This window comes from Anopheles darlingi, chromosome 2 (assembly GCF_943734745.1).
Source record: "Anopheles darlingi chromosome 2, idAnoDarlMG_H_01, whole genome shotgun sequence".
NCBI classification, from domain to species: Eukaryota; Metazoa; Arthropoda; class Insecta; order Diptera; family Culicidae; genus Anopheles; species Anopheles darlingi.
Window position 1 is genome coordinate 56,615,797 of NC_064874.1, and position 22,555 is coordinate 56,638,351.

The 22,555-nt window shown below is 48.7% G+C and overlaps 2 protein-coding genes across 3 annotated transcripts in view; both read right to left on the minus strand.

The window, feature by feature from the left end:
* The window catches only part of LOC125948686 (brain tumor protein), an 11,470-nt gene extending 9,813 nt beyond the window's left edge, over positions 1-1,657 (minus strand). The window contains exon 1 of the mRNA XM_049674984.1: positions 1,641-1,657. The gene's annotated coding sequence lies outside the window, so the exon portion shown is untranslated. The remainder of the gene's footprint in view (positions 1-1,640) is intronic.
* Positions 1-22,555, minus strand: part of LOC125948683 (protein disks lost) — a 77,855-nt gene that overhangs the window by 47,120 nt on the left and 8,180 nt on the right. The gene's annotated exons all lie outside the window — the stretch shown is intronic.

Consider the following 22,555-nt stretch of genomic DNA (forward strand, 5'->3'; position numbering starts at 1 on the left):
AAAACACATTCCGGCATCAAACAACGACAACAAGAAACTGACTCATGAAGTGTATCCAAGAGACGCGCATCACTTCTAGACCGAAATTCTCGGATGAAAAGGGAAAAAATAACAAAAATCATCGAACACATGCGCACACGATGGCTCCAGCCGAAACGCAAGAACAACGCACTGTGAATGACGACACGGGACGCAGAAAAGATTCAGTCCCGGCCAGTGGACACGCTAGACGCCAACAACAAAAATGGCTCGATCTCGGCTCGTTCTTGGCCACCTTTTGGAAACGAAAACGAAAATAAAAAAAAAAGCCGAATGCCTTCTTCCAGAATATTGTCCGTGTGTCCACCCGGAATAGAATCGAAGAGAGTGAGCCACACACGCACACAGCCAAATAGCACACTCGCAGACGATGCACCAACACTCATCGATCAATCTTTTCCTCCTAGAGATTCTAACACCAGACACACCGCGGACACACGGATGCTTCTTCGAATTTCTCTCGCTTCCCAGCGTTCTGTGTTCCTGCGATTGAAGGTACGTTGTATCTATCTGTACTGGCCCGGAACCTTAGCACCAAGTACCGAAAAGGATTTGAACCGGGCGAAAAAACTTTTATCTCTCCCCGAAAAAATCGCCACAAAAACGAGCATTTGTTATCGAACACCGGGCGCTTTCTTCGCACTTCCTGTTGCGCTCTCTTCAAGGATATTCCGGAGCCATCTCGCCAGGGCCCAGTGGGTGAAGACAACGACGACGACAACGACAACCACGAACGAGCGATGCGGAAATCCTCACACACAGAGCGAAAGCGCTACACTCTGTTGCTCGCTGGCCACGCGCTGCGCCCCGTTCACGTCTCTCTTTGTTCCGTATCCAAACGGAAAGTCCTTGGACGCTCGTTAAACGACAGGAAATGGCAACGCACAAACATATGGCCAGTACTAACGCACACGTTCTCTACACCAAGCACGACGACGGACGCTGGATTTTTTTTTTTTTGTTCGTTTGCAGTCATCATTCTCCGTTAGTTTCACTCGTTTTTTATCTGCTATACTAAAGTCCCTCAATTTTACAGTTCATTGCACCAACGACGGTGGCGGGCGCCGTACGCGACGCGGAGAGATGGAGAGAACTCCGATAGAATTTACACTCGTTCCAGCGGACGACGTCCCGGAGTCGATACAACACAAAAGGATTCACACAATTTCATCTTTCTCTGCACATGCATATTCGAGAAACTGTCCACCGCAGCAGGCGCTGTTTGGAAAGGTGATTCATCACGGGGTGCGCGACGCGGAAAGGTTAGTTTCCGGGAAAATGGTGTCTTCTTTGCGCCGCCGTCTACTGCCGTCGCCACAACACACTCTTCTGGCCGGAATAACGACCAAGGGTATCCGCCCAACCTCGGCGCGCAGACCATGCATTCCCGGAACCAAACCTAAACCGGGAGTACAAGGTCGTGAGAACGGGAAGGCGCCTCACAACCTCGAAGAATTCGGTGGAAACACAGTCCCATCGAATTGGCTCCAAACGAAAGGAAAAATAATGAAATGTTCCTATGATTGGAGCGCTTTGCTGCTGCTGCTGCTCTTGCTGGACACCGTTTTGCTGCGGACACACGGCACTCGCCGGGAACTTACTCTTGCTCGCGCCAACTCTCGCACACGACTGTGTGCACGACGACGCACCAAGCGACGGTAACACGCACAAAAATCGCCCCCAAATCGCACCTCTCTCTCGCTCTACTCTTTTTCTCGGCGAGAGACTCTCGTACCTCCGCGCTTCACACACACCAACGAACACGCTGACGCGCGCATGCTCCCTTGCTGCACGCGGTTACAGGCGGACCGCATCTGCCGAAGATGTGTCCCCGGTCGCCGGTGAAACACACGCGCTTCAGGGAATGGAACAAAGCATGGCGATCGTGCCCAGTCGGAGCCAAATCCACCAGCATATGCATTGCCATAAACATGATACTTGGTTTAATTCATTCTAGTCGTGGAAAAGACGACTTCTACCAAAAGCCTGCTACGGTTTCTTCTACGAGAGCACAGCTGTGTTTGTTAGCGCCATTTGTTGGCCTTCTCTCGCGCTCTTTCGTTCTCTCTCTCTCTCTCTCTCTCTCGCTTTCCATCAGGCCACAACAACGCGCTCCTTCTTACTCTTTTTCGTTGCGCGTTCTGCCGGCGACAAACGCTTGTATATATATCACGTATATATTTGCCAGACGGCTCCCCTCCTACTGCACCCCCTTAATGTACCAAAACATGCGGCGAAAGGACGACTCCCTCCCACAGGACTCGCAACTAGGGTTGATGGAACAATAGTTGAAGGAGCCTGTGCGCACCTCCATGGCATTTGTGTTGCTTTGTTTGTTTATAAAAACGATTTTTTTTGGTAACAGTCGCACCAGTGGCAGAAAAAAATCGGATGAAAGAACTCGGCCCCCCACCGCGTTCAGCAGTTGGATAACGCGATCGCGAGTTCTGTCTACCACCGCTCTTTCGTATGGCTTTGCTTGGTTGCGCACCAACACTGAGGGATATAGAACGCCACCAACACCAACGCGTATCCGCTGGGTTCAAAAACATTTCCGTCGGCAGACGACGACGCGCACGCAGTTAAACAAAGAGGTTCCAAAATAAAACGCATCGCTTACGTGCTCGGCGCCGCGTATGGAGCGATACCGATAACGCTCTGAAAATTTGGTTCGGGATTTTTATGAATCGTGGAAAACGGTCCACATTTGTTTTTTTTTTTATTTCGGCGCGTTTTTAGCGTCCCCCCGACCCCTCCCGGCTGATCTTTTAGCAAGTCGATTCTGTCTTCACCGGCACTTCTTCAGTCAAAGCCGAACACCAGAATCCAGGATATGCCAAAGCCAAAACATTTGCGCAAAGCCCAGCAGCAGAGGACCGGCAACCCTCAAGGCTCAGGCAAAACCAAAACTACCGCCAGGCTGTAAATACGAACATTTCCAACGGCAACGCAGCAACAACCGGCAACTCCCAGCTACCACAGCAACCATCAAACAGCCGCCAACTTCGCATGGCTTTTCCTGGCTGGCAAGTATCCTGGCTCAACGAAATGGCTGACTCTGTATCCTTCTCTTTCATTCCCTGCTCCCACAGTCCAATACACACATACACGCGCACTATGCCGTGCGCGTACACACACAGACGGATTGACTCGGCGAGATACATTATTCATGGGCTTATATTATCCTGCCGACCGGCTGAGCGTCACCCTACCCAGGATCCTTTTCCTGTGACGACGACGGAAAAACCCGGCCCGTTATAGCCACCGTTAGCCAAAGCCTAGGGTATCCGCGCGCTGATCGTCCGCCCCGGTGCTCTCTGCCGGTTACTCTCGCTTCCCTTCTGATGTTGTTACCCTGAACGCAGCCCTCCCGCCTCAATGCGATGTCCTGGAAGGACTCGAAAGTCGAAAGAAGGGATAAAGTTTTGCACCCTTTTGGAAAATCCCAACAACGCCGGTCGTAACCGGGGTGTTTTTGGCTCAACCGAACCTATCGGGGTGTGTGTGTGTGTGTGGTGAGTGTGTGTTTGTGAACAGCAACGCATACCTGGTGTTTAATTGTACGACGACGGTTGGGGTGGATAGAACTGGAAGCTTCCCCCCTCTCCGCGCTCCCTAACCCAAAATGCACACAAATCGAACTAGACGAAAATTACTAGTGAATTGCAAATGCTCATCGTGTTTTTTCCCAATGATCGAATATCCTTTTTCTCAAATCATTTTCCTTCACCATGGCAACCTATAGTAACCACATTGGAGATATACAGACACTAGTCAAATTGGTTACGATTTCTAAGTTACCGTAGTGCGCAATGAATGAGGCTTTGGTAAACCTTCCATAATTTTTTCTATCAGTGAAATTGTTTGTTAAATGTCAGCCATCCTCATTCTTGCTGTCATACGCACCATAGGCTAATGGAGGATAGAACGATAGTTATGTTCTATCATCCTGACTGATATCAGCCCATCAGCTGCTCATTAGCGAATATCCTCATAAGGCGTCAAGCCAAACCCGCCTGGCATTATAATAAGTCCAAATAATCGTTAACACTATGCGATAACACCTAGTGCACATCTGGGAGCAATGTTACCAGCGACAGACGCGGTCGATCTTCAGAGGCCTTCCAACAGGCCCCTCAATTTTATGATTAGCACATGTGCAAAAGCTGCTTCTGTTTAACTCATTTATGTTCAGCTCCTGCGTAGCACAACAGCAGCAACAGCAGATATTGCGATGACTTCATACATTTAACATGATACGCTTGCGGCAGACAGCTGGGCGTGAGTGGAGTGAGGCTGTAAAGCAAAAAGAAGAAAAAAAATACCCGAAAAACAAGAAAAATGAGCGTTTTATCAGTGTACAGCAGCTCCCTGTAGCATGAATGCTCTATCAATGCCACGCGCTGGCTCTGCGTTGTTGGGCCTCTCAATTCATCTGCTTCAGTGCGTAAATGGCTGCAGCCGGCAGCACGCTCACCGGATCCAAGGAGCCCGCGGTCGAAGTATCCTTGAAAGGCAGGCAAGGCAGCATCTGCCGATCTCCGGGGCACGTGTTGTTCCACCACTCCCGCCCGTGTGTGTGTGTGTGTGTATGAAGGTGCGTGAGTGTGACACTCGGTTTGGTATCATTAAAACGCTCGTTCCCTTTTTGGCCGCTTCCTTCTGGTTGCCCCAGTCACAAGCTGCGATCGGAGCTAAAGTATATTAAACTTCAGCTGCTGTTGCTGCCACTGCTGCCACATTATGTGGCCAGCATCTTTCACAAACCATCGATAAACATCGAGAGCTTGCTCCACGCCGATCAGCGATGACTTGGGCCATCGAGTAACAAAAAAAGAAGCATTTTTTGGGTCCTGCTTCCAGCAAGACCGGACACGCCTGATCCGGAGGCTACAGTACTATACCATCTGTTACGCGACACACACACACACACACACCCGACAGACGGAAAACGATCCAAGTCCACGGATGACCGGAGCGACTGGTAGGGATGGGTATTATTTTTTATTAAAATTAAACCAAACGGTTGATGAGCGGACCGCGTGTGCTAATCACTCGGTACGGGCGTTATACTGTGAGGCAAATGAGATGTAAGGCAGTTTTAAAACTGTATAAATTTGCATCAAATATCGTCAATCGATGAGGCGAGAAGCGAGTTTGAAGTGGTAAAACATCTGGCGCAAACAAACTGTCATAGGTACTTCTATATCTGACTTTGCGTACCACCATGTTGTCTGGAACCAGTCTAGGGTAGGGCACTAGATGTGGAGTATTGAACGGCAATAAGGTTCATCAACATTTACTCTAAGGGAGACATCGGACGGAAGAGCATTGTTCTATAAATAGAACGTAAATACAGTGGAGCCATTAAAAATGTGTTAACAATATTGGTACCGATCCCGTTATATGTGCCAGTATTACGAAGCGGAATTTTCTCTCAAGTAATGTTTTGCATAAAACTATAGCGATTTTTGATAAGCTATCATCTTTCAAAGTTTGTAGTGCATAATCGAACACTCCGAGCTCTGGCTTCGACAACTGATTAGTTGTTTATGTCTTGGAAAATACCCCATGAGTAAAAATTAATAATAGGATATGGACAAGGATATGCCAACCTATGAAAAATCACAAAGACACTCGAAAAATTAGTGAGCAATTAGACGTTAGTGGTTGATGTGAAATGGAAACTAGAGCTTCAATAAATTACGAAAATGGTTGAAAAATGTCATCCTACACATAGACACTATATTACTTCTACTTGTGCAGCAGCTAGAGCCTCTATCAATTGATACAACTAAGAGGAGTCCGTCCCCGACGTTCACATTTTTGCGTTCGATGCAACTTGTGGTCCTCCTTCTCTTCTCTGTTTCCATCGCGCCCTCGCATGGTCACGTTTGGTAGAGCTGTCGTACTGCCGTACGTACACCCTCCTCGTACCAGAACAGACCGAGCACCGCGCATTGGCGTTTCCGGCAATGAAGCTGGGATGAGCACGACCCTGATCCGGGGTGGCGATCCAACAGACAACAACAACAACAGAGCATAACCGAACGAGAGATGCCATGGGGAGCGAGAACACCGCGTAGTTCGTCGTCGTGGTCCGCCTGGGCTCCAGACAAAGAACAATTCGCATGGCAAAAAGTTGCCGTCGACGCCGCCGCTGCCGACGCCGCCGCCGACGCCGCCATCTCACTTCTGCCGCCCTATCCTTCCATTCGTTTGGCCACCTTTGCGCAAGCATGCACCCCCACCCCAGAAAGGTGCTGCTCGGCTCGGAGACTTCTTCCTTGTGCCATTCCCTGGGTAGGATGGAGTCGTGTTGGGGGGGCAGTTATCGGGTTCAGTGAACTCCAGGAAGCCAGCAGGGACGAATGGCTCGATTCCACTGCGAAGGGCAGCAGCAGGCCGCTTGACAGAGAGAACTCAGCTCGCTCGTGCAGATGAATTGTTCTGTTCTTCTGGTTGGTTGGTACCTCACGCTCTACCAACACACTCGTTCGTTGATTCTCGCTCGGGCGCGTGTATGTGAGCGGTTGATGTATGAGTTCAGTTTGTGGTTCAGACAACGGCGGCTGCGGCGGTGGCTCTTCGGGATAGTAGCTTCGATATTGCCCCGGCCACTATTAACCATAACGGTGGCTGACTCGCTGGCTGGCTGGCTGGCTGATTCGGGAGATAGAATGTGGAAAATCTCTTCGAAAACAAACCTTGACAACGCTGGACGACAAATGGACTCTCTCGTCTGAGTAACGTTACCGAGAACCCGAAAAAATAAAAGTTAAAATAACATATCGAATGCTCAATGAATTAATCTTCAAAATCAAATCACCTACTGGAAACCTTTGTAGCAGCTTAATTGTAGAATAACCTGTTAATAACCAGTTAGCGAACCAGATACACTAAAGATGTACAATATCGCATATCGCTTAAAGTGGAAACACAGAAAAGATAACACCGCAAGAGTGTGTTAAAAATGGTTACATTATTAGTAAATTTTAATTAGTTTGTACACTAGAGTAAAAAAACAAACTTCTGATCTAACAAAGAATTCATCAATCACACCTAAAAAGCACATCTTATAACAAATAATTTTATGAAAAAGTTCCGACGCTGGAAAAACTTTGCTTTCCTGTCGAAGCAAGGATAATAGCAAAGCAAAACCTGGAACCGGGCAGGACATCCAGGCCGGGCCCGGCATCAATGTGTGCGTGTTGGCAAAACTCCTGGGATGCCTGGTACTGGTGTGTGGATCGGTAGACGCGGATACCAACGGCGCAACGGTAAAACCGTACCACAGTTGGCAATAAGGATTTCAGGATTTCTCGTACCTCATACCTAGCCTGGCCCAAAACCCAAAGTACTCGAACACCCGAACAATGCGGAGTTAGATGAAAAAAAGTTAATGCTAGAAGGGGTACGAACACATTCGTGTTTCGGTCTCAAAATGTGGTGACTAAAAAAACAAGAGCACCACTCTAGACAGGAAATTAACGGAAAGAATGCTGAGAAGAGAGGTTGGCGGCCAGGGTCGGTCTCAGGACAAAGTCGTTAGAGATATACTGGAAACATTGTTTAAAAAAAACACTAGAACCAACGGTCGTTTGATATTGTGTTAGTACTATGCATAAAAAGAAAGTTAAATGGATTTGAAATTGCTTTAAAAAGTAGCACTGCGGGTTTCGATGAACGGAATATATTTTGAATTAAACCGGATTCTTGCAGAAGATGTATCATGCAAGACGTGGAAAACTGGATATTTATAAATATATTTATGAAACGTTAACAGAACTGCAGAACTGAGTTAGCATAGCCAACATATTGTGCTCAAGAAAAGGAGAAAAAAACCCAGATACACGACGAAACAGAGTAATAGTAAAAGGAAGTTCCTAAAAAAACGAAAAAGCGACGTAATTCATCCCTTACCGAGGAAGACAAAACAAAAACAAACCGATAGTTTATTATTGCTTGTGAACCATCAGCGTAACGACACACATATGCGCACTGCATATGCGTATACAGCTCAGCGATCGTAGTCGTCTACACGAGATCATCTACACGAGATCATCGGAGACTGTGCAATGCTTTCGCAAGTTCGCAGCGGAACTATCTTAACAACTACGGATTCCGCACTACAGAATCTCCCCTCACGCCGAATACAACCTGCAATCTCCGCTCTATCAAGTGCGTCAAACGTAAGATCTTAATACGGTTGGGCAAAAGAGTGCAAAAACCGAGAATGATCTACTGCCTTGCGTTGGTACCGAAAGAATCACCGCGGGTCAGGGGTACTGTAGCGGGCTTTCTATTTCAGAACTTTTCCACTTTTCATACTCATCTTACCTTTGCTGCTGGCAAACCCACACTTAACCACACTCTGTTTCATGTCCCTTTGCTTTTTTTTATTCTTTTCGCTGTACTGCGCACACTGTGTTTACGCTCTTCTTCTTGAGGTGCTTGCTTTCCATGCCACCGTTTCGTGCATCTTCCTCGCTCTACAGCGCATTGATTGCTATTTCGTTTTATTTTGCCTCTCTTCGTCGCTTTCGCTGCTCGGGCATTCTTTTCGGCTTTCGACGGTTCTGTTCTATCTAGCTCCCTTCTTTTGTTTTGCTTTTTTGTTCCATCTCTCTTTCCACCTCTTCATCTCTCTTTCATTCATTCTTTCTTTCTCTTTTTTCTGTTCTTCTTGGTTTGTTCTCGTTTTTTTCCATTCTCTCCGTTTTCCACCGTTCCAGTTATTTCTTTGTTTACTTGCATCTTCGTGTTGCCCTGTGTATTTTGATCGTTCCCTAGTTGCGTTCCGTTTCCCTTTTCGTTCCGTTTCGATCTTCCCTTTCTCTTTCTCTCTATCTGCGCTCTCTTGCTTTTCTTTTTCCTCTTCTTTGCCTTTTGCTTTTCTTTCCCCCTATTTTCCTTCCCTTTACTTTTCCTCTCTAAACTAATGTTCTTGCCCTTTTTCTCTCCACTTCGTTCTCACTCTACCGACTGTTACGGCGCTTGCGGTCCTCTAGGTCTGCACTAGCGACACACACACACACATACACGCATACACATGTGGTGGTACGTTCCCTGTGTGTCGTCCGTTGTTGCTCGGTTTTCTCGGTCTCAGACCCAATGCTTCATCTTCTTCGTCATGACAGTTTCTTCTTTGCCTCCCAAAACTGCATCCGGTGTTCGTTCCGTTCGCGTACGCCCTGGGCTGAGCTGCGTCTGTAGCCAAGAACACGGGCACAAGCGAAGATGAATAATTGTTTAATCGATGTTTTCATTCCATTCCATTCACTTTCTCGCCTATTCCAGCCGCCACACAGCTACCACACACACACACACTGACACACACATGCATACAAACACTTCTTATGGTGGAAATTGCGTTTCCCCGTTTTCCATTTAAACGTGCCACCCCTGCCTGTCGTCACGGCCGTAGCCACAACAGTAGGCTGTGTGGTAGTGCTCTATGTGTATGTATTGCGCACGGCGGTCATACATAGGAGGTATACGCAGCGTTCGAAGCGACAACCCTTCGTTAGAAGCGTCAACCAGAAGGGTGAAGCTGGCATTCTGCCTTCTTTGGCAGAACCCGACAAACGAACCGGGCTGGCTGGCGCTGGATGACTTGCTCGTATCCAGCAACAGCACAGCAGAAGCAGCAGCAATCCACCGGCAGCCAGAGCCAGATCGCTGGACCAGAGATCCGTGCAGTGCTGCGAGTGCTGCAGTTGTGCGATGCTCGAAAGGGAAATACGAAAGGGAGAGCGACCATCATCATCATCATCATCATCAGTCCGTGCACGCACACACAAAGCGGCAGGCCGAATAAAATGCATCTTCCTCTAGGTACGGCACATGTGTGCGTGGACTGCTGTTGTTGCTGACGATGCCCCTTTCGTATACAATTCACCGCTTCCGAGAGATCCTTGGGCAGAACAGGAAGAGGCCATTGCTTAGTCTGCAAGGTTAAGCCTTGCTTTTCCACTTTTCCATATCGCTTCCCTGGTCAGCAGCACTGTGTCCCCTTCTCCAACAACCTCTCACAATCTCTCTCATTCCATCTATCACTCTCTCTTTCTCTTTCTCTCTCTATCACACTCTCTCTTGGAGTTGAGGAAAAATCCAGGGACCAGAATGGAGTCTCCCGGTTCATATAAGAACGTCCCTGTTGTTCTGGCGCTTCAATCAGACAAGGGTGAGAGAGAAACGATATTAATGACACTAATTCCACTAAACCCATGGGCACATGTATGTGTGTGTCAATGTGACCGTATGTGCACTTATGCTCGAGCTGGATTAGGGCGGAAGGAGGGAGCGAATTATGTTCGGAAAGCAGAGCAAAGAGAACAACAAATTGATGCATGGTTTGTCGGTCGGTTGGTTCGATGTGTCCTCAGAGCATCAACACATGGAACACGCGATAACTTATGATGCGTGAGTCATACGAATGATTAATTATTGCTTCTTTAAATGTATGCTTTAATCGCGTCCTAGCGGCCTTGAGTACTCTGCAGATCGTTCATCAGACACTTAAAAACAAACATAACAATCACTACTTCTCTAACTCCCTCTACTGGACTGGAAATAGTTTTCCAAAACAAAACAAAAAAAAACACACAAACTGGTGTCTGGCATGTCTGTAGACGAGACACATAGGGGCTCGAGAGGTCGTCGAGTACCGATTACCGGGGGTGTGCGTTTTTCGAGATGAAAACACCGTACCGCGCCGGGTCTCATCATCTACGGCCGATCGATCGTAGCGCGCGGAAGGATGAAAAATGTTTGGTGGCCGGAAACGGATGTTCGGTCGGTCGTCGGTACGCCGTCGTGTGTCTGGAATAATATTCCCCGGGTCCCGAAGTCACTGATCCACGTTGTTGGTGCAGCACGTTCCCGTCTGCGGCGTACGACTCGACAGCAGACAGGACGGGCAGGAGTTGCTGCTGCTGCTGCTGCTGCTGTCTGGCACACCTCCTCCGTTGATCTGCCGCATGTTCCGACACTTTCAAACCCCGAAAACCCCAGAAGTTATTTCTGGTCGACTCTTTCTCGGTCTGGTTCTCGCCCCTTCGGTTCGGTTCCGTTCCGAAAAAACCCGCCCCCCGGCATATGGCATGCCAGCCAGGGGCCCGCGTCTGTCCGTGTGCCCGGGGGTGTATTAGTATGTTTTTGCGTGTCGCAGATGTTGGCATGGCGACCGACCGACCGACCGACCGTGGTCTCCATTTTCCGCCCGGCCCGGGAGAGGAATTGAAATTCCCCGGAACCCAGAACGCAGACCGAGACTCAAGTGCAATGAGTCATTGGAAGGGGGTCAGGAGAGTGCGCGAGTGCGCGTTCTGAGACACGCCCAGGCTGTCCTGAGGTACTGCGGTGGCAGTACCAATGGTTCCCCAGATTCGATACCAAATCGAATGACATTATGCTCCCGTTTGTGATGGCAGGAATTGATGATTTGAATGAACCGTCATCTTCTTCACGATAGAAGCACACAAAGTCAGCACTCTATCGAGGGCGGAGGGAGCAGTGCATTTTATTATTGGTGATTTTCAAATGCACCACTTCCGCAGACATTGCAGACAACAAAAGCAACGCCGTATTGGAGCCCCCCCTTCCAACGATGCAGCAGCAGCAACCGAATGCCGGCCGGCGAGAGAAAGAGAGAGAGAGAGAGAGAGAGAGAGAAATTGCGAAACGCGCCAGACGACGCTGCGCGCTGCTGTAATGTCGCCAGACTAGACATAAACATACACTGACACACACCCACGTGAGCCGGTGTACACAAAGGAGAGTGCCGCGGTACACATAAACCCTGGGGTTTCCAATGCGCCAACGACAGCATTTCGCACCCGCAATAGCCCCCTCCCTCCACCCCATCACACTCCTGCGTAATACTGCTAGCGACGCAGACGCGGCTGATTATACGTTCTGAGTGAGCATTTATTCATATTTGTACAGCGGCTTTAAGCTTACGGTGCAAAGTTATTGCTAAAATGCATAGCATCAAAGGAACGATCATAATGATCAATAAACTACAACTTGATCAAAACATCGCTATCTAACCTCGCTGTTCAAAATTAATTGCGAATCAAGTCGTTATGCTGTTTGCGGCCGCGTTCACTAGCCCATCGGTCGAAGTTGCCCACATCGGCAACCTCCAATCATCCAAGTATGCCCGGCAGGAGCGAGCCGGTTGTTTTGCAGAACATACTTTCAGAACTCTCAATGACAGCATTCCATCTTTGCTCCGCGATCCGACGACCGATGCCCCATCGCCGATTCTTGACCCTGGAAAAGCTCATCGATCTTCCAGCTCTTCCTTTGCGCCGTAATTCCCTCGAATTCCCCATTCTCTCTCTCTTCTCTCTCTCTCTCTCTCTTTCTCTCTCTCTTCTGCCTTTTTTTGCGTCCATACATCGTGCTTCTTGCTCGTAATTTTGCGCGCTTCCCTCACGCGGTCGTTGTCGTTGCTGCTGCTGCTGCTGCTGAACGCACGAAGCGATGGTGGCGCGAAATGGTTTTGGATCTGTATCTGGGACTCTCTTCGCTGTTTCTCCACCCCTTCTCCGTCTGGCCACACACACACACACACACACACAGAGCCGCTGTTCGCTGATGTTGCGATTTTTTTCCATGCCAGTTGCGGGCTCTGTGGCAGGCTTGGCTGTTGCGATGGTCAACCCTAGCAACCGAGTTGGTTCAAAAGTTAGTCATAGCCGACCGTTTCGGGCCTACTCCCGTTCCGCGCGCAGTGTGCGCATAAATTACGTACACGTTCCGACATAAAATGGACTCCAATCTGTTCTTAACACGATATCGAACGCTACCTAATCGCCATGTTGACACCTCATGCAGGTGGGGGGAAAGAAAAAACAATCTTTGGCCTAACTATGTAAGAAACCATGTAAGGAAAACAAAATCCGACACCCGAAACACGAGATGCATTGAAACGGCGGAGGTGTGTATGGAGAGATAGACCTGCATGATAGGGGACAGGTTCAAACGACTCAACATAGGACTAGCGAGCTGTAAGTAGATACAGGCGTTCGTTTAAGTAACAAAGGGAGAAAGCAAAATGGTTAGCAATAGTAAAAACAATTTACAAAAAAAAAACGGTGCATTGAATCGAACCAGCTTTCGGGCTCAAGGATACAAGGTAGCAGGCGGCGTATCCTGGCCAACAGTTTCTCCATTTTTTACCGACACCATATTCGTATGTTTCATTTGCTCTTCTTAATGACGATGTCTGTGAATATGGAAATTGCATAATGTGAATTGCATATTCATGAATGGCACGATGATTGTAATTCAGTTGACTAAAATATGTGAAATTAAATATAAAGAAAAAAAAACATATAAATACTCAAATCGGGTTAAATATCAAAGCGAGTGTTCAAATTTAAAACGCCTAATATCGGACACACTCCGGCTTCTTATATTGCCCCCTTATCTAGAAACTCCGGCGGTCCCGCGTATCCGACACGATGTTTTCACATTATCACATGTTTGCCAGGCGGACGACGCAAAATGCGCGTATGATTGATGGACAAATACGATCACCACGGACGCACACAAGCACCAATCACACCGTGCCACCCTAAGGCCCATTCCGACCAACGTCGCAGTGCATATGGCCGCCGGCGGTGGCGGTGGTGGCAGGACCGAAATGCGTTCAACACAACACCCGGCAGTTTGCCGGCAAGCAAGAGGAGTTGCCATACCAACGACGCCAGCAACGGCTACCGCTGCTGGGGGAGCCAAACAACGCGACGGAAAAAAAGTTATTAGTATTGGTGCAACCCCCTGACGCGACACGGGGCGGGGTGTGGTACGACACCCCCGGTACTAGGTCCAAACCGTGCCCTGGCGACTGTCGCTTAACGTTTGGTTCGACGTCAACCGGCGGCAGCTTGCGGGCTCAAGTGCACATCTGCCGTTTGCATTTCGCTTTTATGTTGCGTGCCCGGCGATATCGTTGGGACTTGCTGCAAGGGGAAAAGGGAACCACAGCCGCTGCCTGCTGCTTGCTACTGCTTGCTATCCGATCCTGTTTTTTTTTTCGTTCTCCTTTTCTTCTTCTTCTTCCTTTTCCCCTGCCCGTTCGCATCTCCCTGATACTGTTTCGGAGCGGTTGCGGTTCTAGTTCCCTTGCGCAATCCGAAAAGGGGGTGCCCAAAATGCGGCATAATGATAGGTCACTACAGCACCACAATCGGCGCCTCTGTCGAGAACCTAGGCGCAACTATGCGTGGAATGATAAGCCCTTCCGAACGACGGAGCAACCGCGTTCGCCGCTACCCTAGGGAGATTACACTTTGCGAATGAAAGCAAATCTGCATCACAAACCATTTCATCATCTAATCATTTCGGTTTTCCGCTTTCTGGAAACTTTTCGAATAGTATGCTTCTTCTGCAATCAAAAATCACTCAAATGGTTCGTTCCCCTCGTCATGACGAGAGTCTCATTCGCGCGACATTGATGTATTGCGTCGATGATGCTTGCACACCCGATGGCCTTGTCCTGCTGGCGTTACATTTAATGGCCCTGAATTTTTCGACAACACAGCATTCTTTCTATATCAATCCATCCAGAAATACCCCTTTGCAGGACTGAGAGGGATATCCGCAGTATGAAGATGTTGACGGGTTCCCCTGTATCATAAAAGACTTAGCGAAAGAGTTTATCGTCGCATTAAGGGGGGGCTTCGGTATTTTATTTTATTTCTTCGCATTTACTTTTTACATTTTTTTATGAGTGCTTATTCTTTCAAGAGTATTGTGTAAAATTTTGGGATCAATCGAAGCAAAATTGTCAAAGATATTGATTTTTGAACATCCGCTTTTCATACTAGGCTCAATGCATCTCTAAACTTTGAATCGCGATTCCCAAAACCTGCGATTTCAAAGTCGGTGCCCATCGTAGCATGAAAACTACTGGACCGATCGTTTTGATATTTTGAATACATAATCTGTACACTATTTGCCAGGTAGCCCCGTCGAGTTTTTATAAAAATTGTTGATACTTTTTTTTAAATAATTGTTTTAATTATGGAAAGTGTCGTTTTTTGAGGCAATATTGAAAAAAGCATCACTTTTTCAACTTAAAAAATATGCCAAAATTCGACAAATAGGAAATTTAACAAAAACTCGACGGGGCTACCTAGATTAACTTATAATCTAACAAAAGAATATTCATTTGTGTATTTATGATGACCCGGCACGTGGCTATGATGGGCACCGCAAAAAGTACATTTTTGCTAACTTGATTTTTGCTAACCCCAAAATAGAACCAAATATTCTTGAAAAGTTGTAGTTTAATATGACATTCACTTGAAAAAATTATGTGGATTGGTTTTTCCCTAAAAATCGTCAAAAATACGCCTTGTTTGGACCAGAAATAACCAAAGCCCCCCCTTAACTGACATAAGGCGCAGCACATAAACATAATAAAGATTCACTACTCATTAGTTGAGAAGATCTGTGCGGTTTTTGGTGTCCTTTAATCGCAGACACTGCAGTGCTTTTCCCGTTGTTTTTGGGAGCTGCATAATCTCTAGCCAAATTTTCATTCAAGCTTTACCATTGCATTCCCTTTTGAGTGTTAAGGAGTAACGCATTTTTTGGCAAATTATATGTAACAGGCAGTAGACGTGTTCCAACTACTTATGCGGATTTACATGAACTGCTGCAACTACTTATGCGGCTGAGCGCTTTGGATGGCGTAATTTAATAAAAATACTACCTCAAACAAAGCGCTGCAATAGTGAATGGTTTACGTCAAGATGTGTTATGCAGCACGTTGTCCTACGACGACACCATATTGATGACCCCAAGTCATCAGAAGAAACAACCTAGTTATTAATGCAGCGGCATCAAATTTCCTCCCCTATTCCAGAGGGTACCACTACTCCTGCTGAATGAAATCCATCAATTAACCCTCCCATGACTTGTTTTGTGCCGGAAGTACATCATTCTTATTTGCCAGTGTACAAAAAAAAAATCAACATCCATATCAAAAATATTAACGAATTTCAAGAGGTGAATTTCTGACAGATTCCTGCCCCATTTGCTGCATGCGATTTTCTACAATGTCCGCACTTCGCCGGTAATCAAGTAAAATGTATAATAATCCTAAGCGATAGACGAAACAAAGGAAAGGTTGTCGACCACTCAGGAGGCTATCATGTGGTGGACGGCTGTCCCTGAATATCTGGAAAGATCTGACGCGGGGCTGACCAGCGAAACGAGCACAAAACTTCAGTGGACGCCATCTGTGTGTGCGCGCTGATTCCTGAACGCTGGAGTCGTGAAGCGTTGCGAAGTGGAGTGGTAAAGCAGACGCTGGAGCCTACTTCGATCGTCCGCCTCGTTTCGGCTGCTGCCTTGGGATACTTGGGATCCGTGCACGCCGGAGCCTTCTGCAACAGGCGTACAGCACCGTTGTTGTGGTTGCTGTTGGCCATCGAGGCAAAAAAGAAACCCACACACACACACACACAGACACACATACACCGAGGGACGAAGGCTACATCTCTTCTTCACGACTTTTTTGCTCTTACAACAAATTTAACGATCCGGCAAACGCAGACGCCACCACACTTTCAAGGTTTTGACCGCTCGGTGGAGCATCCTTTGTCTTCTCGATATTCCCGGCCCAGGCATCCATAGCAACAGTCACCAGACAGGCACCGTCCGGTGGTTCGTCCAGGGGAGTGGCACACCACGCGGACCACAGACGGTCGCACGTTGGTCGACATCTGCAAAGCGTGCGCTGCTGCTGCTGTGGCTGGCTGATAGTTGGCAGTGAGTTTGCTGTTACCAAGGAGATTTTTCAGCGCGAAATATTGGTTGGCTTCTTTGTCCTTCGCGAAAAGGATTCCACGCTTGCACCGATCGGCAGGAACGTTTCCTGGAATCCATCCCGCTTCCGTCTTAAGGAGGAATCATTCCGGAATGTGCGATAATCTGCGTGAGCAACGGGAACACAAGCGAACCAATCGGAACCTTCGCTAATTGGAACACATTTAGTGCACTCCGGAACGGAATCACGTAAACACGTGTTTATTTGCAGATTTGCTGGCCAGTACCATCGGTCAATGGTATCGCCGGTGCGCCGGTACTGCTTAGAAGATGAAAGAATCAAACAAAAACCTGTCGCACACTCTACATGTCGCAAAGGCGCAGACCGGCACGGTCATCGCCATTCGATTTATTGGGCTAATTAGGGACCCTGGTTCGGCATAAAAAAAATATACAAACATATTTATGACCACCCATGCATCGGAGCGGTGCAGGTAGGTAGACGGACCTCACCAAAATGAGCCTGTTTCAGGGGAGCGCTCCTACCTGCCGGACCGCCAATGGATGGATCGCCAAGGATCAAGAGCGGCATCCGTCGCTGCAGGTCTGTCTCGCGCAGTAGTTAAACGTTTCGCCAAAAACTATAAACCGGCAAATCCGGAGGATAAAGGACTGAACGAACGACCGGCGATCGAAGGTGATCGGACGGACGGCAACAAAAGACGCTTTCCGGAACGGCGCGTTCTCAATTGCTCTGTCCCTCCTCTTCTTCTGGCTTCCTTGTGTTTGTCCCTTTTCTGTTTTGTTCCTTTACCGCGAGCCTTGCACCACCTTATGGTGATAGTTGGCCCTGTTGTCAGGCAAAGACGATGAAAACCGATTTGAAAGGATCATATTTCGCTCTCTCGAGGACCCCGGGACGATCGGAATGGAGGACGGGCGAAGAGCAGTAAAAATGTATTATTTAAAGCTTTAAAGCATCTCATCTCCGGGAAGTACGGTTCACGTCGTAAGGATGACGAAGACGAACTGAACAGTAACAGCGGACCACCGGAATGAAGCCTGCGAAGAGGTTTCAGCGAAGAGAGGGCGAGCAAAAAAACACAACCCAGTGACACAGGATACCGAGATGCTGGTAGAAGATGCCAGTATGGAATGGAAAGCAGCAGCTTCGGGGGGATCGATGAAGTAAGAAAACAAAAAAAAGGAAGAGCGACCATCCCAATCCCAGCCTCTAAGCTCAGGACATTCGGTCGCACTGTCCTCTCATTCTATGGTTCCACCATCTCCCACAATCGTTCACCCTCTCTCTCTCTCCCTCTTTTCTTGTGTCACTAACGTGCTCCTTGGCTTTCCTGGAAAAAAAGGTCTGTCGACGCATCCATCCACCATCTTGTTTGTAGCAACAGGAGGAGCGAGCAGCAGCAGCAGCAGCAGCTACAGCAGGATAATGTTGTTCCGTTACAGGGTTACAGGGGTGTCATAAACCTATCCAGACGTTCCGCTCAAGTCTACCGAAGTGCGAAAGATTCCTGATATAACTGGTCAGTGAATAACCGATTGGAACAGGGAAGCAGCTACAGGAAGAGGATGCGCTGTAGGATGGATAACTACAGGCACACTCGGTAGGGATACGGAGTAACAGGTTCACTATTTGAGGCTCCAATTTTCAGCTCACATCGTAGACATTAACGACTCCGTCACACAGACTTTTCGTTTGGAGTCTATAACATCCCATACCTGATTACTTTCCCACCAGACAGTGGGAAGCGACCGCAGGTATTTGGAACAGCAAACAGCTTCATCAGACATCAGGGTCGCCCCGATTGAGGTAGAGTGACCAAACGGAACTGTGACCGATTTTTATCGATGTATATATGACAGCGGCCCCAGTGGCGGCAATGTTAGGCTTCTTATCGCAAAACCTGTCAACAAACGGGACGACATGGAACGATGTTAGCCGCCACGCTACCAATGTTCCAGTCCCAACCTATGCCAGGCCATCCAGCTCCGGCTGGACTGTGGATTGTACTCGAGAACATTCTCGGCAGGCAACATTTCTAGGCAACATTTACAATACACCTCTACTAACCCTCCACTAAGCCCTCACTCAGACCGCTGTTCGCTTTGTTTCGAAACGTTGCAGGTCTCGAATTTGATCCTCGAGCGAAGCAAAAAAGAAAAAAAAAGATCATTTTACTGCTCCATGCTCGCAGGTAGGGAACTGGCTGGCTTGGCCTGTGTACAGCCGCCGGTAGAACACCCTGGATGATGATGATCCTCGTTGAGTTGAGCTGAGAAGAGCAACACAGCAGCGAGTCCGATCGAAACGATCTTGGGAAACGAACCAGAGAGGAACACCGCACCAGGTAGGTAGCAGCCGCAACAGCGTCAATAAATCCTCGGAACCCGCATCGAAACTGCATCGGGGGGGAGTGCTGCAAGCGTTCGACCGACGATCGAGCAAAATGTCGATCGCGCAGGATCGCGCCTCGGGGTTCAAAATACAGGCGGCTACAGTCTGTTCCTGTGCCGAGAGGGCACAGACCCGACCATGGCTGGGCCATTGCACTCCCCCACGAGTACCCCATTCATGGGAGAGAGACCGCGTCGCGTCGCGTCGCGAAGATGCTATCCTTGCATCGGGCCCTCCCGCCCACCAACCCACGGTCCTTCCCTCCTAGAGCCCCCAAAACACGCTCATTTGAGCATTCCTGCAGCGGGCTCCGTACTGTGACCGTACGTACAGTCATGGTCACATTCTGATTCACATGCTAGCTGGATGGCCGGGTGGCTCTCTTTCTCATCTCAACTTCGTCTGGTGCGAGCGAGGAATTCCACGGTCCCTCCCCAGCAGAACCGGTTCGACTGGCTAGCCAGAACGGAACGGAAAGGACCGGACGAGGATTCACCACCCTGGATCGGCGCAAAATGCAGCACGTATGCACGACTGTATCGGGACGGACAGTACGAGCGAAATATGGCCAAAAAAGGGGGGAAGAAAATCAATAAATGTTCGCCGCAATATGCTGCTGCTGCTGCTGCTGATGTTGTTGCTGAGCAGAGCTGAGCAGACTGCTGTCTTGTACGTGTGTGTGTGTATCCGTGTGATTGTGAGTGGTTAGCATTTAGATTGGTCGTTGTCTTTAGAACAGACAACAGACGCGCGTCTGTAGTCCAACAACAAGATTGGCTTTCCTTCCTGTGTCTCCACCGCGTGTGGCCATGATGATGATGATCGTGGCCGGGCGCCTTCCTTGCGGGTTGGCTGGTTGAAGCGGACCGTTTCGTTTCGTTTTGGACCTTTCGGTAGTGCAGATCGCCAGCGCGAGGCTCGACAGGCGCGAGCAATGCCCCAGGGCGGTGAACTAACGAATCCAGCGCGCCGCGCCTCATGCCCGGTTCTGTTCTGTTCTGTTCTGTTCTGCCGATTATATATCCCTCGTGCAACCGTCGGCGCGCCGAACGGAGGAATGGTCCGTTTAGAACACGGACGGAACGATTGGCGTACAGTGCGGTACCGATCCATGGCATTACTATCGTGCGATCGTTGGAAACAGTATCCAAAAGGAACGTTACATCAAACATGGGCAGTAGTATCCGTATAATACAGCACAGTGCGAGATGATCATGATGCAGAGTGTACGAGCTGTAGTGGTAACGATCAACTTTCGCACTGCACTGTAGAAGCAGCGAGAGAACGCAGAACGCAGGAACGAAATGTGGAAAATGCAGCAAACTGCATCGCAAAATCTTCTTCATCTCCCGGTCCACCTCGGGTCCACGCATTCACATGCGTTCTAAGTTCCCTGTCCCCGTGCCTCTCGGCCAGAACGTTCTCCTGCCACAGATCATCTAGTGGCGAATGGAACGGGGGCTGCTGATGTTGTGATGATCTAGAGGCCGGTCGGTCGACCGACCGTGCCCCTTCCCGATCGGTCGCTCGGTCGGTACACCGTCCTCTGTGGGGACGTTGCACTTGCAGGCGATGGGCCTCTTCTTCCACTTCTTCCCATGCCGTCTTCCTGTGCCGGCTGTGTTGTTACTGTTGGCCGCCGTTTATGCCGCCGTTTCACTGCTTAACATAGGCGCGCGCGTCCCAGGCATATCGGGCGCAGAAGAGGTGCCACCTTTCGACAACGGGTGCGATGACGACAGTCTGGTGATCCGTGGCGGTCGCGAACCGTGGTGGGGAAGGAAGCCAAGCCAAGCCTGAACCGAGAACCGAAGAGCCGACTTCTGCGCATACACTGCCTGCCTGCCTGCCGCTGCTTTTGGGAAACAGCAAAACGGCGAGCGGCACACATTAATCTTTCTGGCCCCGGGAATTCTTGGAAATGCGTCTGCGTCTCTTTTGGAGTCCTCATCGTCGTCGTCGTCGTCGCCGTCGTCGTCGGCCGTTTTGGTCGTGCGAAGAACGCAAATGATGAAGAGCGAGCGCGACTGACGGGCCTTCCACACTTCCGTTGATTAGCGGCTGTGTAGAGCGGGGAGGCCAACCAACTTGGCCTTCACTTCCTCGCATGACTCGCGCCTCCAGGCGTCTGGCGTGGAGTCTGGACACGCTGGAGTCGTTGCTACACATTTGGGCTCGCAGACCTAGTGCTCGCGCGAGGATTGACCTTAGAGACAATTGCATCTTTTAGCAGCACACCCCGGGGTTGAGAAAAGAGGATCTGAAGGTTGTGGGTTCCGGGAGGGTTCAGGACTCTGACCTCGTGTTTCTCGCCTTTACTAGTCTGTGCATCGCTTCGTCGTGTGGTATTCCAGTGGTGGCACTGGATGATATTCTTCTTGCTGCTCTCGTTGAGCCGTAAGTAATAAATGTGTTCAATAGGCATGAAACCTGATAAGTTGACTAAGCAGAAGCGATACAGCGACGGACGTGCAGACGTGCGGCAAGGAAACGAGGCATCAGCGATCCCGGGGACCACCAGCACGGACCCCGTGCCTACGTCGGAGCAAGCTTTCAAGACAATGGTGTACGATGGTGTAACCGATACATCTTGCCGGTCTTCAACGCTGCATTCTTAATTAATATGGCTAACAATTCAATAACACACGCCATGGGTGCTTCTGTGCCCACACGGCACTTCGAGGGGTAGAAGAAGAGTTTCGGTTTGGTTTTGGATTCCTAACAAGCTCACAGAAGTGTGTGCACTACTTCCAGTGAAGACATTTGCTTCACAGATGAGTTACGAGATATCACATCCGGAACCATTCGATATTAGCTTCATCTTTCCGAGTCCGAGTCATGTGTCTTCTCGGAAAGGAAATAGATAAAGCTTGGAACAGTTAATATTTGGCCGCTTTTGTTTACTCATTGCAGCGCGCCTAGTGGTCACTTTGCCATTCCGTTGACAGCGTTTTAATCATTGTAGTCTGTTTATTTAGTGGTAAATTTTTTGTCAAAATTGATCTATGCTTTCAAAAGTTATCGCCGATGAAACGCAAAGGGAGAAAAAAAAATCTGCACACTCACTGTAAAAATTGGATTTGGCTGGAGAAAAAACCGCGAAAGTCTTGAAATTTTCAAATTCAACTCAAAATACCGCATGTAAACTTTAGGAGGGGACTTTTACCTTGATTCTAGGAAAATAAAACAGCCGAAAAGTGTAACGAATGTCCGATTCTGCAAACAAAATTGAATCAACACTCCTGGGATCTCTCAGCGTGATTCCACCAAGAAAAACTCACGACAGTCGACATAACAGTTCGGGATATA